Below are 6999 nucleotides of genomic sequence, written 5' to 3' on the forward strand. Positions count from 1 at the left end.
GACCAAACACTATCATCCTATATATCAATCTTTACCTCCGAACCATTCCGGAGCTCCTCTTCATGTCCGTGATCTCAACCAGGACACCGAAAAACATTCGGTCACCAACATAAATACACTACAAGAAATCTGTTAATACGTGACAGTCCTTAGCCGTCACAGATCAGGCAAAAACTGTCATGCATGTCCATCCTTGACGGACTTGAGATCCGTCATGTATATCGCGTCATAATTTGACATCGTAGCTTCCATGACGATTCTTGGCCGTCATGGAATTGCCCCAGGCCCGCCCAAGCCCAAACTAGGCCGTGATGGAACAGTCCGTCATGGACCAATGCCACGTAGGATTTTCAATTGACTAACTGGAATGACGTGGCTACCTACGTGGACACTATTTTTCGTCACAGAAACCATCATGGATTTAGGATCAATTTAAATTTGGGCCCATCCATTGCATTCAGCCCAATTTTGATCAAATACGCTTTTAGCATAATGTGTTCCGTAAATCATAATGCCATTTTTAGATGAGGACAATATTTCCAAAGTACCATATGTTACACAAATCACTCAATATGCAACCATCTATAGGTATGTAGAACCTAGCAGTTTATAATATCCTCCATGTTGACAAAATCACTTAATATGCAACCATCCATAGGATTAGGAACCGGTACAATCCAATTTACATCGACAAAACATATAACTACAAAGGTTGTCACTCGTGTTCTTGTCGTCGACCCTCCTGATGGCAACTATATGGCATGGCAGATTCTGATGGACAGCAACATACCTACCATATTCACAACAACATTAGACATTTGTAGATATGAATATATAGTAGGAGAAATGCCTACAGATGAGAATAACAAAGTATCTAGTATAAAACAACAATAAATTGATTGACTAATACATGTGCGTAGTACACAAATAAACAGGTTTGAACCTCTGTATTCTTACTGTAGGACTGCCACAATGTAACAATGTAATTTTCTTCTTAGATTTAGATTAAACTTATTACTGGAATACATATTCACCGGTCTACAGGAGACAACAAGGATAGAAAAAGAAATGCCTAGGGAGAAAACTCTAAATAGAACATGTTGACATATTAATACAGTAACAGAAATCATGTCTCCAAGACCTACGGGGAAATCTAAACTGAATCAGATCTTGATAGAAGGCCACATACCACAGTGCAGCGATTTGTCTCTACTTGGTTCCCTGCAGTTTGTCTCTACTTGTTATCCTGCAGTGTTCAAGATACAGAAGAAATTCAGAGAAAATTTAGGGTTAAAGATTCAGAGAGGAAGCGGTCACCAGAGAGAAGTGTGCCGAATTAAAGTCAAATGACTAACAAACACACATCACAAAACTCAAGTACTATAGCAGCAGAAGTTGAGGCCATGTAAACCCACTAACAAAATAATGCTCAGCATTTCTAAGCAAAGGACAGTAGTATGATTTGTGTTTGTCCATACAGTAGGTTTTTGGTTTGAAAGGTCAAAGATAATGCTCAGCATTTCCTAATTGACATTTCAGATTAGATCTGGAAATTCTGTACATATATTTTGAAGGTAAAAGCTGATTTTTTGCAAAATTCATCTTCATATACCATTACTGTATATACACCGCCAATCAGCAATGAGGATTGGTTTTCAATTTCTCAGATTTGAGAAGTAACCCCTATTTACTAAAATGCAGTTTCAGCATACTACTCACTCTTGAAACAAGAGTTGGAGCTATCATGTTTACATGAACACCTGATCCAATCAAAAAGTAAACAGGCCAGAAGGCCTACTCACAATGTTACATGCCTGATCCAATCAAACATTCAGTTCTGGGTGCAATATAGAGAAAAACAATATTGCAAAAAACTTGAAAAGGATGGAAGCATCATATATATTGTGTATCAAAAAATTAAAAGCTGCAAGTAAATGGGACACTAGAGTAAGGATTCCTTCTTATTACGAACAGGAAGAGCAAAGAGGTTGTAACTTACTCTGTCTCCACTAGATGATCACTTATTTCCATTTATCCTCCATCAACGAGAGCTCAAGGAATGTGACAACAAGGATCCAGTGCCTCTTCCATACTAGCAGCATTACTGGGACCATGAGGAACATCGCTCCCAGCATAACAATCACAACCACAGTGCCCGTTCATATAGCATGACATGCAAATAAGTATGGCATAATCTGCAGAATGCATGGTGCATTATAAAGGTTCAGCTCCACTTGCTTTTAGAAGTTTGCTAGTATGGCGTAATACACATATATGCAATGCAACTTCCAGATTTACGATGAGATTTAGGAAATAAAAAATTATTGGGATAGTAGATCCAGTAATAACTTCCAGACACAAATTTTAAACATGAGGACATACAAATGCAAAACATATTCTCTGGTTGCCTACAATTGCATATACACGATTGCCAACAGCTGCAGCACCTACCTTATCCCTCTCATTTCAACAAGAGAACAACTTTTCTCAAGCCTAAAACAACATCGAATCGAGCTAATCGAGCCCAAACAGCACCAACACCCTAACTAATCATGGACCAGGATCAGGTTCAGCTCAATGGCCAGGGTCGCAGTGCAAGTCGGCCACCGCCAGCGCGCGGCAGAGGAGGTCGCCACCGACAGCACAAACACACTCTTCACTGAACAAAAAAATGTACACTTGTCCCAGCACATGAACCGAATTTTATCTATCAACCAAGCTTAAATGATCTAGTCTATCTCATAGCTGGTTTTCAAGTAATGGTTCTTTTCTTCCAAGCAAACCAGAAAACTGATTGGTAGAGTACAGAGTGGGTGGTGTTTTCTCATATAAAAAGGTATAGAGTAGTGGAGAATAATCAGGAATGGTAGAAAGTAATTGGTACGCAGAGTAAATGTTAGCAATCAGTATTTTGTCAAAATAGACATGTAACTATAAAAATACCAATTCAGATTTTACATATCATGCATCCACCATGAACAACAAACAACTCCATCAAACTAGGAGGAACTAGGTGTTGCAGCAAGCAATAAATTAAGTAAAAAATGGAAACAAGCGCACACACACTGAGATGATGCAAAAAGCACAACGAAGATATTTAAGGATCAGCACTGCTATACACACGACACCTGCATGGCCGATGCTTGCATGATTCTGCCATGGCAGCGCCAACAGCGAGCATGCTCACAAAGGCGTTGTTGGGGAGGGAACATCGTTCATAGGCCATGCAGCTACTGTCATGTGTGAGGCAACATCCTTCAAGGATAGGAACATCAGGACAAAGAAGGGTGCATAGTTTGTAGTGCTAGCTAATTATTCCAGCTTTAAGCATCCCATCTTTTCAGTTTCATATATACTCTACATCATACTTTTATACATCTCAATGATGTATATCTCTAAACTAAATTGACACACATAAACACAGCACGACCTCAGAAACTATGTAAGCACCCCACGTATATTTATTAGACGTACATGTTGATGAAGAAAAGATGTAAATATAAATCTCTACATTAAAAAAATATCAGTCACATCAACATTTATGGAAAATATGAAACATAATACATCATCTTGCTATCTTTCCAAAACAATTATCCCCAGCCACAAAAGTTATTTCACTCCAAAGCACTATCCTGACATCCTCTAAATGGATAATTTTTCAATTAATGGAGAGTGAAAGGGGTTATCACCTTCACAGCAAGTTGTTTGGCGAGGTCACCTGTGGAATGTGGATAAGGCCGAGGAGTGCCGAAGAAAACAGTGGCCATCCCCTCCTCTCCCAGTGCGAGATTGTGAAGAAGGGGGAGCGTCAGGGCAGCCGTCCTTGTCCTGGGCAGCGGGTAGGCTACAACTTCCATCTCACCGTCCTCAACCACTTTCCTCATGACCACTGCGCCCATGACGACGAGCAGGGGGCTGCCCTTGACATAGATCTAGGAGCGCCGCTACGGCCGCCCCATCGCAGAACGGTGGAGGCTACACGGGGGGGGGGGGGGGGCGGAGCGAGAGTGGGTAGAGACGGAGGTGGAGCAGGAGATGGTTGGCGCGGCGGCGCTAGAGATCAGCAACCGCGCGTGGAGGGAGGCTAGACATGGATCTGAATCGGGAGGTGAGGGAGAGAGGAGTCGGCGGCTCTGGGTGGAGGTGGATAGGGTTTTCGCGGTCGGGGGAGAGGCGCGAGGCTGTGGCCACTAGGATCATGGGCTGTGGAGTTAAATGGGTCAAAAAGATTTAACTCCCCGCGCCGAGGACCTTAATGTTTTCCCCTCCGCGCGCTTCTGTTTTGGACTTTGCCGCGTAGACGACTTGAATGTTTTCTTCGCGCGCTTTGCTTCAACGCGTTTCGTATTTTGGTGTCTTTGCCCTTAGCCCGGTGAATCGTACTAGGCTTGATTCATGTTGGCCCCACGTGTCTGTATGCTACATAAGTATATTTCATCATTCAGTTTGGTGCCATATAATTTGATTAGGATCCTTGATTTTTTTAAAGTTTTGCAAATTCAAATTACGATGTAACTCATATGACTATGCCACATTAGCAGGAGCAATTTGTGTTGTTACAGAGGGTGTATGAAGGGGGAAAGCTAGGCCCGGCTAGGCCCAGTTGGTCGATCGATGACGGTTTTCGTGACGGTACCTCCACGTCCGTCATTAAGAGGCTACCCTTTTTTGGCCCAGGCACATCTTGCTGGTCGGTGACGGTTTCCATGACGGATTTACATAACGTCACCAGGAATCCGTCACGGATTAACATGTTTCTTGTAGTGATAACTCATATAATACTATATCATAAATGAACGTTAAGCGTGTGGACCCTACGAGTTCGAGAATGATGTAGACATGACCGAGATGCTTCTCCGGTCAATAACCAATAGCGGAACCTGGATGCCCATATTGGTTCCTAAATATTCTATGAAGATCTTTATCGGTCGAACCTTTATGACAACATACGTAGTTCCTTTTGTCCGTTGGTATGTTACTTGCCTGAGATTTGATCGCCAGTATCTCCAGACCTAGTTCAATCTCGTTACCGGTAAGTCTCTTTACTCAATCCGTAATGCATCATCTTGTAACTAACTCCTTAGTAACTTTCCTTGCAAGCTTCTTGTGATGTTGTATTGCCAGGAGGGCCCAAAATACCTCTCCGTCATACGGAGTGACAAATCCCAATCTCGATTCACGCCAACTCAACAGACACCTTTGGAGATACCTGTAGAACAACTTTATGATCACCCAGTTATGAAGTGATGTTTTATAGCACACAAGGTATTCCTTCAGTATCCGGGAGTTGCATGATCTCATGGTCGAAGGAACATGTATGTGACATTAAGAAAGCAGTAGCAATAAACTGAACGATCATATGCTATGGTAACGGATGGGTCTTGTCCATCACATCATTCTCCTAATGATGTGATCCCATTATCAAGCGACAAATCATCAGGAAACCTTAACCATATTTTGATCAACGAGCTAGTCTAGTAGAGGCTTACTAGGGACTTAGTATTTGTTTATGTATTCACACATGTATTTAGTTTCTGATCAATACAATTATAGCATGAATAATAAACCTTTATCATGATTAAGGAAATATAATAATAACCACTTTATTATTGCCTATAGGGCCTATTTCCAACAAGAAATATTTTTTAGGTTTTTGAAATTTTTTCAAACACACAAGAAGAAAGCAAAAATAAAACTGACGTGGATAATGCAATGAAAGATGATGAACACCGACAACTGGTATGAAACATGTGAACATGAATGTAATGTTGGTGAGAAATACATACTCCCCCAAGCTTAGGATTTTGGCCTAAGTTTGTCTACGGCCATCGGTCGGCCATCGGTCAAAGTATTCCTCAGGATAGTGATGTCTGCTAGGACTACGTCGGTATTTCCCCAAAGAGGAAGGGATGATGCAGCACATCGACGGTAGGTATTTCCCTCAGTAATGAAACCAAGGTTAGTGAACCAGTAGGAGAACCAAGCAACACAACGTAAACAACCTCTACACACAAATAACAACCACTCGCAACCCGACATGTTAAAGGGGTTGTCAATCCCTTTCGGGTAACGGCGCCGGAAATTGGTGCGTGGATGGGAAAAGTTATAATAGATTGAATAAATAGATCGCAAATAAAATAAAGCGCAGTAAGGTATTTTTGTATTTTTGGTTTACTAGATCTGAAAATAATTGCAAAGGAAAAGTAGATCGCAAAGGAAAATATATGAGAAAGAGACCCGGGGGCCGTAGGTTTCACTAGTGGCTTCTCTCGAGAAAAATAGCAAATGGTGGGTAAACAAATTACTGTTGGGAAATTGACAGAACTTCAAATAATCATGACGATATCCAGGCAATGATCATTATGTAGGCATCACGTCCAAGATTAGTAGACTGACTCCTGCCTGCATCTACTACTATTACTCCACACATCGACCGCTATCCCGCATGCATCTAGTGTATTAAGTTCATGGAAAAACGGAGTAATGCAATAAGAACGATGACATGATGTAGACCAGATCTATCTATGTAGAGAAAGACCCCCATCGTTTTATCCTTAGTAGCAACGATACATACGTGTTGGTTCCCCTTCTGTCACTGGGATCAAGCACCGTAAGATCGAACCCACTACTAAGCACCTCTTACCATTGCAAGATAAATAGATCAAGTTGTCAAAACAAAACCCAAATATCGGAGAAGAAATACGAGGCTATAAGCAATCACGCATAAAATAGATCAAAGAAACTCAAATACTTTCATGGATATAAAAAGATATAACTGATCATAAACTCAATGTTCATCAGATCCCAACAAACACACCGCAAAAAGAGTTACATCATATGGATCTCCAAGAGATCATTGTATTGAGAATTCAGACAGAGAGAGGAAGCCATCTAGCTACAAACTACGGACCCGAAGGTCTACAAAGAACTACTCACGCATCATCGGAGAGGCACCAATGGAGGTGGTGAACCCCATCTGTGATGGTGTCTAGATTGGAT

General features: G+C 41.4%; 1 long non-coding RNA gene across 1 annotated transcript; it reads right to left on the bottom strand.

The window, feature by feature from the left end:
- Positions 1-497: 497 nt before the first annotated feature.
- LOC120967408 (uncharacterized) lies at positions 498-3995 on the bottom strand. Its single transcript, XR_005761200.3, has 4 exons — positions 3690-3995; positions 2000-2195; positions 1190-1246; positions 498-790 (listed from the first exon to the last, which is right to left on the bottom strand). It is a non-coding gene; the product is annotated as an uncharacterized lncRNA (long non-coding RNA).
- Positions 3996-6999: the final 3004 nt, after the last annotated feature.

Source organism: Aegilops tauschii, chromosome 1 (assembly GCF_002575655.3).
Source record: "Aegilops tauschii subsp. strangulata cultivar AL8/78 chromosome 1, Aet v6.0, whole genome shotgun sequence".
Lineage (NCBI taxonomy): Eukaryota > Viridiplantae > Streptophyta > Magnoliopsida > Poales > Poaceae > Aegilops > Aegilops tauschii.